Raw genomic sequence first — 9606 nt, 5'->3', positions numbered from 1 at the left:
GAAAAAGGTGTTGGGACAGCCAGAACAGTAAGTTTTTCTATTTTTAAGGTACATCCATAGATAAACTATATTACTTTATATAACCCAGTCAATCAAATGAAGCATAAGCTATTCCTAACATTATATACTTATTATATACATTTTCTGGAATGAGGATACTGTAGTTATCATATAGCTTATGTACTTTCACAAAAAATTGTCAACTTATTTTAAGCCCTCTGACCAACAAAACAGCTTGTGTAGTGAGACATTGCAACTTGCCAATCACACGAAAGCTCGTTAAGTGCACTTTTACCCAACGAGGTCCAGGTGGAACAATGCCGGATCAGGTTACCTTTAAAAAGGTCTCAATTCAAAGCTTAGGTCACTGCAAGAAAAAGGCCACACTTCCATAATGCCTCGAATGTCACCAGGAGCAAGGGAGAGGGCCATTGGCACGCTGCAGGCAGGCATGTCATGTGCCAGCGTTGCCAGACACTATGGAGTAAGCCGCTCCACTGTGTCCCGACTGCAGAGAAGGTTTCAGCAGACTGGCAGTACAGATGACCATTCAAGATCTGGTCACCCTCCAGTGTCCACACCAGAGCAGGACCGACACATCAGACTGGTCCATCTGAGAGATCGTTTCAGATCTGCCACCCGTACTGCTGCTGAAACTGCCAGCAGACACAATGCCCGCATCAGTGACAAGACAGTGAGGCTCCATGCTGCTGGCCTTAGAGCATAGCAACCTGTCCTCAATAAAGCTTCAATAACATCAAAGACACCAGAAATTCATACAGACATTGCATTTTGTGGGTATTACATGATTTCAGAGGTTCAAGTGGGGAGCTTTGTCAGAGAAAAAGCAGAGGTTAATTCCATGTGTTCATATTCCAACCTCAGCAATCAAAATGAATTTGCACAGAATTTCTACTTGTTCCTCTGCTTTATGACAGCTGTTTTTGATCTTGTGGTATCATAAAGATTTATCAAATTCTCTCAATTTTACATACAAGTACTAGAGAATTTTTGGAACTGTAGGGAATGCACCAAAAATACTATACTCACATTTAGACCTGTTTTTTGTGCATTTTTTTTAGTTAACACCAACAAGCTATTCTTAGAAAGCCATCTGCTTTCAAGGATTTAGAATAAATTATGTAATATTTGTCCACATTCATTATCTAGTTGATCTATTTTCTTTAAATGCAAGGAAAGAATAAAGAATATGCTAAGACTGCAATTTTAGTTCAACACAAATAACACTGAAGACCACAAGAAGAAACTCTTTTTAAATTTTAATGCTGCTACAGTATATACTTTCGTACATGTATGTACAGTCTGAAGAGAAAGTAGAGGCACTCTTTTCTAGGGCACAATAAAATAGGCATCCTGTCACACATGGGTGTCAGTCTTTGACTAACCTGCACACAGAATAAGGCTGTGTATCTGCGCTCAGCCACTATATTTTCATTCTTTGGAAACACTGATAGAAATATTGGTGTTAAATGAGCAGGAAGGGCATGAAGAGTTGCACAAGTGCACGTTGTTTGCAAGTGAAAAAGAAAAAGGAAAGCTATTCTGGAAAACAAAGTTTGAGGTTATAAAGTGATACGAGAGAAAGGAAAGAAGTAATACATTCAAAATAATAATTAGGTCACATACTTTGGAAAAAAACACCTGTGTTATTTTGAATATGAACTCTCTATCCCATAACCTCTTACTTTACCCTGAACCAATGGTTTCCATAACGTAATTTTCTATCATGCGCTGTTTTCCAGGTATATAACTATCTCATGATAGCAGAAATGCCTCCAGTCATTTCTCACAAGTAATGGGTTCATAGTAAGAGGCCATCATATTAAAAAACAACCATCAGTTGCCTTGAAAAAGAATGGTCAAGAAGTCGACTTGAGTATTAAAGATGTAAGGAGATGAGAAATCAGTGATACACAATTGCACTTATTTCTTTACAGTTTTTATTCTGGGACTCAATTTCTCTGGCAGCAGTCTATTTTTTAATCAGAATTGGTGCGGATATCCTGCTTGTTTAAAAGTAAACACGTTTCATTCTTACCAGATGTAAAAAATAATTCCCACAGTCAGAGCTGCCCAGCAATGACTTAACCTTAACGACGCAAATCAGTTTCCCAAATCAGTCTTTAGTATGCTGTGTATGACTAATATCAACTCTGAATTAAAATTATACAAACATATGTGTCCTGTAAATGAAACAGATAAATTAGTATCATCAAGATAAGATTTTTTGCTGATATATACAGTAACAGAGTTGATCCAGTTGTGCATGCAGCTCTGGAATGTAAACTCTGTAAAGACTCAATTTGAATGATCTAAATATAGATTGCCTTTTTGCCTCTTGTGTACAGTATTTTAGGAACATCTAGGAGCCCTCAGTAGGTAAGGGATGGATACAGGTCAGTGTGGATTTATTTTGAAACTCAGAGAAAGAGACTTTGTACTTTACGAACTAAAATACACCATCCTTCCCATTGAGGGCAAATGTCTTTTAGTTTCTTGTCAATAAATATGAACAACATTCGACCTAAACAGGACCTCCATGGGTAGCACAGTGGCATAGGGGCCCTGGGTTTGAATTCTTAGGGTGCTATCTGTGCAGAGTTTGTATGTTCTCCCTGTGATTGTGGGTTTTGCTGGGTGCTCTGATGTTCACCTGCAGTCCAAAGACATACTGGTAGATGAACTGGCTGTGGGGAAGATTGACCAGCGTGTGTGCCCAGCAATGGCCTCGTGTTCCTTCCAGGGTGTATCCTGCCTTGCACCTGTTGCTGGCTGGGATAGGCCCCTGCTCCCCTGCAAGCCTAAACTGATGAAAATGTATGGATGAACTTCATTTCATAAATGGAATTCAGAGCATAAAAACAAAGAAGGCTGCAAAGGAGAAGGTGCTAATCAACCCTTTGTATTCATTCAGTGGCTAATAACTTTGTCGCTTTTATCCAGCTGTTTCTCAAATGTTCCTAAAGAACTGGCTTCAAACGATGTGGCTTGACAATTTATCTTTAAGTCACCACCACCCTTTTTGTAAGAAAATGTGACCTGTTTCGCGGTCCTATATGCAGTACTTTGTAAATTCCAGTTCTGCTCTCAAGTTCTAACTGTACTGCTATACAGTACATAAAACAATTCATGGGGTTCACTCTTTTCAATACCTGTCAGGATCTGGGGTACTTGTGTGGGGTCCCCTCTCAATCTTTCCTGTTTGGAACTAGAGGCATCCAGTTCCTTTATGAGCTGTATGACATTCTCTTCAGACCTGACATGATTCTGGTTGTTTTTCCTCAGGCAGAGAGGTCCATGTGTAGTGATCAGAATTATACACAGTATTCCAAATGAAGTCTAAGTAGTGCGTGATATGTGTATTCACCAATACAGGTGCAAAATCACTTTTCCAACATACAATGTTTTTTATTAAAAAGCAAATATGACAATATACACAGACACACACAGACAACATTCTGAATTATTTCTGACATTACAGTCAGCTTCTAACAATGGCAACTTTATAGTTCCACTAAGATGTGCAATTAAGTTATAAGGCACTGTGTCTACATATAATGTATTATTAAATAATAATAATAATTGCTTACACTTATATAGCGCTTTTCTGGACTCTCCACTCAAAGCGCTTTGCAGGTAATGGGGACTCCCCTCCACCACCACCAATGTACAGCAGCTTGGATGATGCGACGGCAGCCATAGTGCGCCAGAACGCTCACCACACATCAGCTATCAGTGGGGAGGAGAGCAGAGAAATGAAGCCACTTCATAGATGGTGATTATAAGGAGGCCATGATTGATAAGGGCCAATAGGAAATTTGGCCAGGACACCGGGGTTAGTGAGCCGTTGCAAGGTTGCTGCTGGCCCCACTAACACATCTTCCAGCAGCAGCCTTAGTTTTTCCCAGGAGGTCTCCCATCCAGGTACTGACCAGGCTCACACCTGCTATTAAACATAATTGTTGAAATAAAGATTGTGGTATGTAATATTTACCTTTATTACTTCAATATGGATTGTTTTGATATGGCTGCCTGACATCTCCTGAACATTGTTCTGCATTTCTTTTGAGTTGTGCGGCACATTGAAGGCTCTGTCCTTCTCAATTAACAGTATATGCTGTAAGCATATTTAAACTCATAATGCCTACGGAGGCCACATAAGAGATGAGCTGCCTTCTAACTAAATACAATGCATCCTGCAATTAAACCTATCTCTCTGTACCCCGGATGCCACAAAATAAATGGGAGCCTACACCCCTATCCATACAAATGTCAGTAGCCATGTCACCCTGCAACTCACAACTGGCAGCCCACTGAAGCTCAGCAGGTGTGAGCCTGGTCAGTACCTGGATGGGAGACCTCCTGGGAAAAACTAAGGTTGCTGCTGGAAGCGGTGTTAGTGGGGCCAGCAGGGGGCGCTCACCCTGCGGTCTATGTGGGTCCTAATGCCCCAGTATAGAGATGGGGACACTATATTGTAAACAGGCGCCGTCCTTCAGATGAGATGTAAAACTGAAGTCCTGACTCTCTGTGGTCATTAAAAATCCCAGGGTGTCTCTCGAAAAGAGTAGGGGTGTAACCCTGGTGTCCAGGCCAAATTTCCCATTGGCCCTTACCAATCATGGCCTCCTAATAATCCCCGTCTCTGAACTGGCTTCATTACTCTGCTCTGAGAGCTGATGTGTGGTGAGCGCACTATGGCCAGAGTCCCCATTACCTGTAAAGCGCTTTGAGTGGAGTGTCCGGAAAAGTGCTATATAAGTGTTAGCAATTATTATTATTAATTTTTAATAATGATTTAATAATTATTATTAAGCAGGAAAGATGTTTCTAACTGAGGTATCTTTTACCCAGGAAACCCAATTTCCCTAAAAACAAAGAATAGCAGTCCCTAACAAGGTTCAAATACTGAGCTCCTGTCAGATTAGGTTTGTATGATCAAAACGTAGGGGCTCTCGTCTGGGACAAGCTTGAGGTCCCAGCTCCTCTGGACTCCCCTCTCTTCTCTGCTTCTCTCCTTCTCCTCTCCTGTGCTTTATAATGTGATCTTATATTGTGTGTTTCTGTACTACTCTTTGACAATCATTAACCCACAACTTACCTAGGTATACCAAGGTAAACATTACAATTGTTTCTGCTCAGGGGACCCCCACAGACCTCAGAAAACATCCTCTCCGCTTTGAAGTTAGAAGTGTTTACTCTGCCAAGGGTGCAAACTTTATCTAAAATCCCAAGAGACACTTCTCAGTCACCTAAAGCTGTAACAGCACACTATTAACCTCTAAACCGTAATGCAGAGATCATGCAATTTATTTTTAAAAAATATAAAAGTATTCCTGTTGTATAATTTTATTTAGTGCAACGGGTCATGGCTCTGGCTTGGTTTCGGTTTGAACCAGAGGAGAAGATGACGTGCTTATGTATTGGATTTGTATGGTTAATAAAATGCAGCTAGCGGAGGTTCCAGCCCACACTACATGGGTTAGGGTTGACAGTCAGAGGTTCCTTCACCTGTGTCTTGTGGGGTAGTGAAATGACATCAACATCAGCCCACCCTCCTCTCTGACTAGCTCAGGCCTCGCAGCCTGACTGAATCGGCTCTGAAAAAAAGACGACATCATCTTAAAAGCAAACTGACACTGAGCTGTAATTTAATGCCATCTGCCTTGCAGTCAAAATAAAAAAGAGATGGTTGACATTTCCACCAATGAAGAAATCTCATGACTCACAAAGAGGGGGGGTTGTTTTTTTTATTTTAATGAAGTAAGATAGACAAAAGATGTCAGGGTGGGAAGCTGCAAAGGACCACGTAGATGTTAATTCCACTCGGAAAACGAGAAAGTTGAGAAAATAACATTTTGGCTGGGGGTGTGGGGGAGAAAGTGGGAAGGAGCTGGAATATGAAGCAATCTTTCTATCTCCTTTACTTCATGCTTCATATTGCCTCTACGTGTTCCTGAACAAATTGTACTTGGTCCTAAACAAACATAATGTACCTGGCGCTGGATTTTTTGGGTTTCAACCTAGCTAAGTCTTTAACTCTACTATACCAATTTCTGGTAAGTTCACAAGATCAGCCATGTGGATTAGTGATTAGGGCTCTGGTCCACGGGCTAAAATCCTGGGTGGGACACAGCTATCATCTACTTGAATAAAGTGATTCACTCAGGTTGCTCCAATAAGATGCCCAGTGAATTGGCCCATGGGTAAAAGCATCAGCCAAATAAATTGTCAAAATCTGGTTATTTAAAACAAATATTAGAGCACAACGATGAGTGCACACAACAATAATTACAGTGATGATGATGAAGTATCATAATAAATATCGTCACTACCAGGTGGGCTGATTTTATCAGGCTGAAGCAGGATTCTATAACTTAAATAAGGATTTCCTGCTTCGTGCTTTGCCTTGGGACCCACAGGAGACAGAGTGCAGCACAGAAGGGAAGATTGTGCGCTATTTGTCTCACAGCATGCTTTTTCTATCTTTAGCAGCTGGGGTGTGGGGTTAAAGATTTCGAACAATGGTCGTGTCCAATTTGATATACTTGCATCGGTGTGGTACAGAATTTACCGACCTCATGCAGTATCGTGACAATTAAAGGTTTTGTTTCCTGGTTTTTCGTTAAATGTGCTTACTATGTGTGCTTGGGAACGACAAAGACTGAGAGCTTCTAATTGTCTTTAACAATCACTAAGGGTATTTAGTCACTAATAAGAGTTCATTTAAGAAAAAAATGCAAGGAGATGTGTTTTCTCTTGTTACTATATTTGACCCATCTAATGACACAAATTACTTTTGTGAACTTCCCAGATTCACAAGATTAGACGTGTTACATGGCTTTTTAGCAATGTGCTTTCAATAATAATGGATAAACGCTGCATAAAATCTAATTAAATGTAATTTTCTTCTAAAAGTTTCTGGTGTTTTGGACTCCCCAAAAGGGAGAAGGAAGGATTTTATTTTAGGAAAACAGCAATTGTTACACTAGAGAACAAACGTTTGCCAAACAGCATTAGAGAGCTTTTAGTTTTGTGTTTTTCTTAATCAAAGCCTTCACAGTAACATAGACAAAACAACAGAATCAAAGGCGATCTGCAGAATTCATAACCATTGTGAGGCAAGTAAAGGCTGTTGCAAAGTATTCCAATTTATTTTTTGGGGGGAGAAACTGCTCTGGGGACTATCATCCATACATTTTCTAACCTCTCTTTATTCAATTCAGGGTCTCTGGAGACCCCTTGTCAATCACAGAAAGGAACAGGCACAAGGCTGGATAGTACCCTGGATGGGATACAAGTGTATCACAGGGGAAAGACACACACACACACTGGGGCCAATTTCCCAAGAACTGTGCAAGGAAACTGGAACACTGAACCCAGCTGAGAAGTGACAAACTCCAGGTCTGTACTTGAACCCAGGGCCCCAGCATCATGAGGCTGTGTCACTAACCACTGCGCCACTGTGCTGCCTGGGGACTAGAGTGAGCCCTGTCATTCACTTTCTTTTAGGTACTTAGAAGAGTGGCTTAAAGGGGACAGCCTGATGTATGCATCTGGATCTGGCTGCACAGTAGTTTGGAATTTTAAGAGGAAGCGAAAAAGACTTTTTTGGCAAAAGGGTTATTCTTTCTCCCTGATAAACAGCAGACACTGAAAAGAGAAGTATATTGAAAACATTTTAGCGGTTATTTATAGCTTCCTGAAACAATGTTAAAGGCCTTGTTAATACAGCATACCAATTATTACTTAATACCCTGTCGCAACACGACACATTGGCAAGGAGACCTTTTTTTTTTAATTGAAACCATAACGAGTCCAAAATAACAGTAGTATTAGAAGTGTAAAAACTGGGATTCTTACTGGGAATCGAAGCGTGTTGTCTCATGTGGCACCTTAGCTGATGGGGTTAAGAAGTTTAGTTTCTTTTGTACCCTCTGCAGCCCCACGACCACCCCACTGCCATCTCAAGTTGCCAGTGTTTCCTGCCTGCTGCACTTCCTTTCATCTGTGCTGTGTCCTGTGTGTGAAGGACTCAAGATCTCCCTGCTGGCTTCCCATGTCTGCAGTGCATAAACACTTGAGCTAATTTATTAGTACAACACCCACAGCCTGGTGCAGCGGTGGTTTTCTGTCTTTACCACATGTCTCCTGGGATGTGGAGCAGATTTGATATGAGACTTGTTGTGCGGTGAAAGGTCTTCCGTATGTTAACTGCAGACAAATGTGCAGTGCAGTCAGCCATAGAGTGCGGAAAAAAGAGAGACACGGCAGACCAGGACATTTCAATACAAAGGCCACTCTGTAACAGCCTGTGATTGATCCTGGAGCTCAAAGTAATTAGCAAAAGAGGTTAATGCGGCATAATTCTTGAAGTGTTACTCATGCACTGATACAACAGTATGATATTCAGTACAAAGGTATTGTGGCTGCTGAAGCATACATGAAGTGTTATACTAAATATAAAAAGGTAAAAAAAAATGATAAAAGATAGAAAGGTGTGCCTGTTTTGCAATGCCTCTGTTACTGGAAGAAGCAGACGTGTTAAGTTGCGCTGTGGCTTGCTAAATGCGACAGACTTAGACAACCTACTAGCTTACAGCAGCTCAGTCGACCTACTGTAAGAAGACCCTGAAATATATCTACCCACACCTAAAGCTGAAAAAAAAAATCCAGTTCAGAGGATTTGTTTCATCTGAGCAATGTACCGACTTGAGAGAGAAAGCGGAAATTTCCGATGGCGAGCTGCGCCAGGGTACCTCCTAGCAGCCCCAGTGTGGATGTGGAGTCTGCGTGGATTACAAAATGGCCGAGATGCGTTAGGGCTGCACTGAGCGTGAGCTTCTTGTTGGCGTAATTGAACATTCAACTTGTTTTACATGAAAAAAAAAAGGGCTAGAGGAATATGTTAGGTTTTACAAGGCATTGACTGGAGAAGTGTTTCTGGCTTCCTGACAAGTCTTGCTTTAGCTGAGCTGTCAAACAAGTCCGTTTTTTTTTTTTTTTTTGGTGTGCTGCTCTATGCCATTAATTCCAGCTTTCTGTGAGGTGAATATACTTATGACAACAGGATAGTACCTGACATTTTTGATAGCATGCAATTTAATAACCATGTCATATAATAAAAGCCAGTTTCTAAAGTGTTCCGTGTTGTTGTTCAAATTAGATTTAAGACGTGATCACAAGAAATTCTTGAGGACAGGCATCTTCAACCCTTCTCTTGGGGAGTCCCAGGCGACCAGGTTTTATAAGCTGCCACTAAATCAATAATTTCTAAATCCATGGAACAAATTATCTGTGGTTAGTTGAACTGGCATTTTTTATTGAAACGATTTAGAGATCATTTGGGAGAAAAAAATACTGAAGATCCATGAGCCCACAACGTTCAGAAATCCCTTGATTGAACAATTTCCTTAATTGATTTCAGGTGTTATTAATCTTTAACAAAATAGCTGATTTAGATTGGCCTATAAGGTCAATTAGACTGTGGCTCTCCAGAAGCAAGGTTGGAAACTTATGAAACGTAAACTAATATGAAAAGTCTTGCTTAATGTTTGAAGTTATGGATTTATTTTTTACAACTGG

General features: G+C 40.7%; 1 long non-coding RNA gene across 1 annotated transcript; it reads right to left on the bottom strand.

Annotated features, from left to right (window-relative positions):
- Positions 1-5354: 5354 nt before the first annotated feature.
- Positions 5355-8310, bottom strand: LOC148675326 (uncharacterized). The gene is made up of 2 exons (XR_015935594.1): positions 7885-8310; positions 5355-5621 (listed from the first exon to the last, which is right to left on the bottom strand). It is a non-coding gene; the product is annotated as an uncharacterized LOC148675326 (long non-coding RNA).
- Positions 8311-9606: the final 1296 nt, after the last annotated feature.

Source organism: Lepisosteus platostomus, chromosome 3, assembly GCF_059453375.1.
Source record: "Lepisosteus platostomus isolate fLepPlt1 chromosome 3, fLepPlt1.hap1, whole genome shotgun sequence".
Taxonomy (NCBI): domain Eukaryota; kingdom Metazoa; phylum Chordata; class Actinopteri; order Semionotiformes; family Lepisosteidae; genus Lepisosteus; species Lepisosteus platostomus.
The sequence above is the reverse complement of the archived record's forward strand: the minus strand, read 5'-3'. Positions and strand labels throughout refer to the sequence as shown.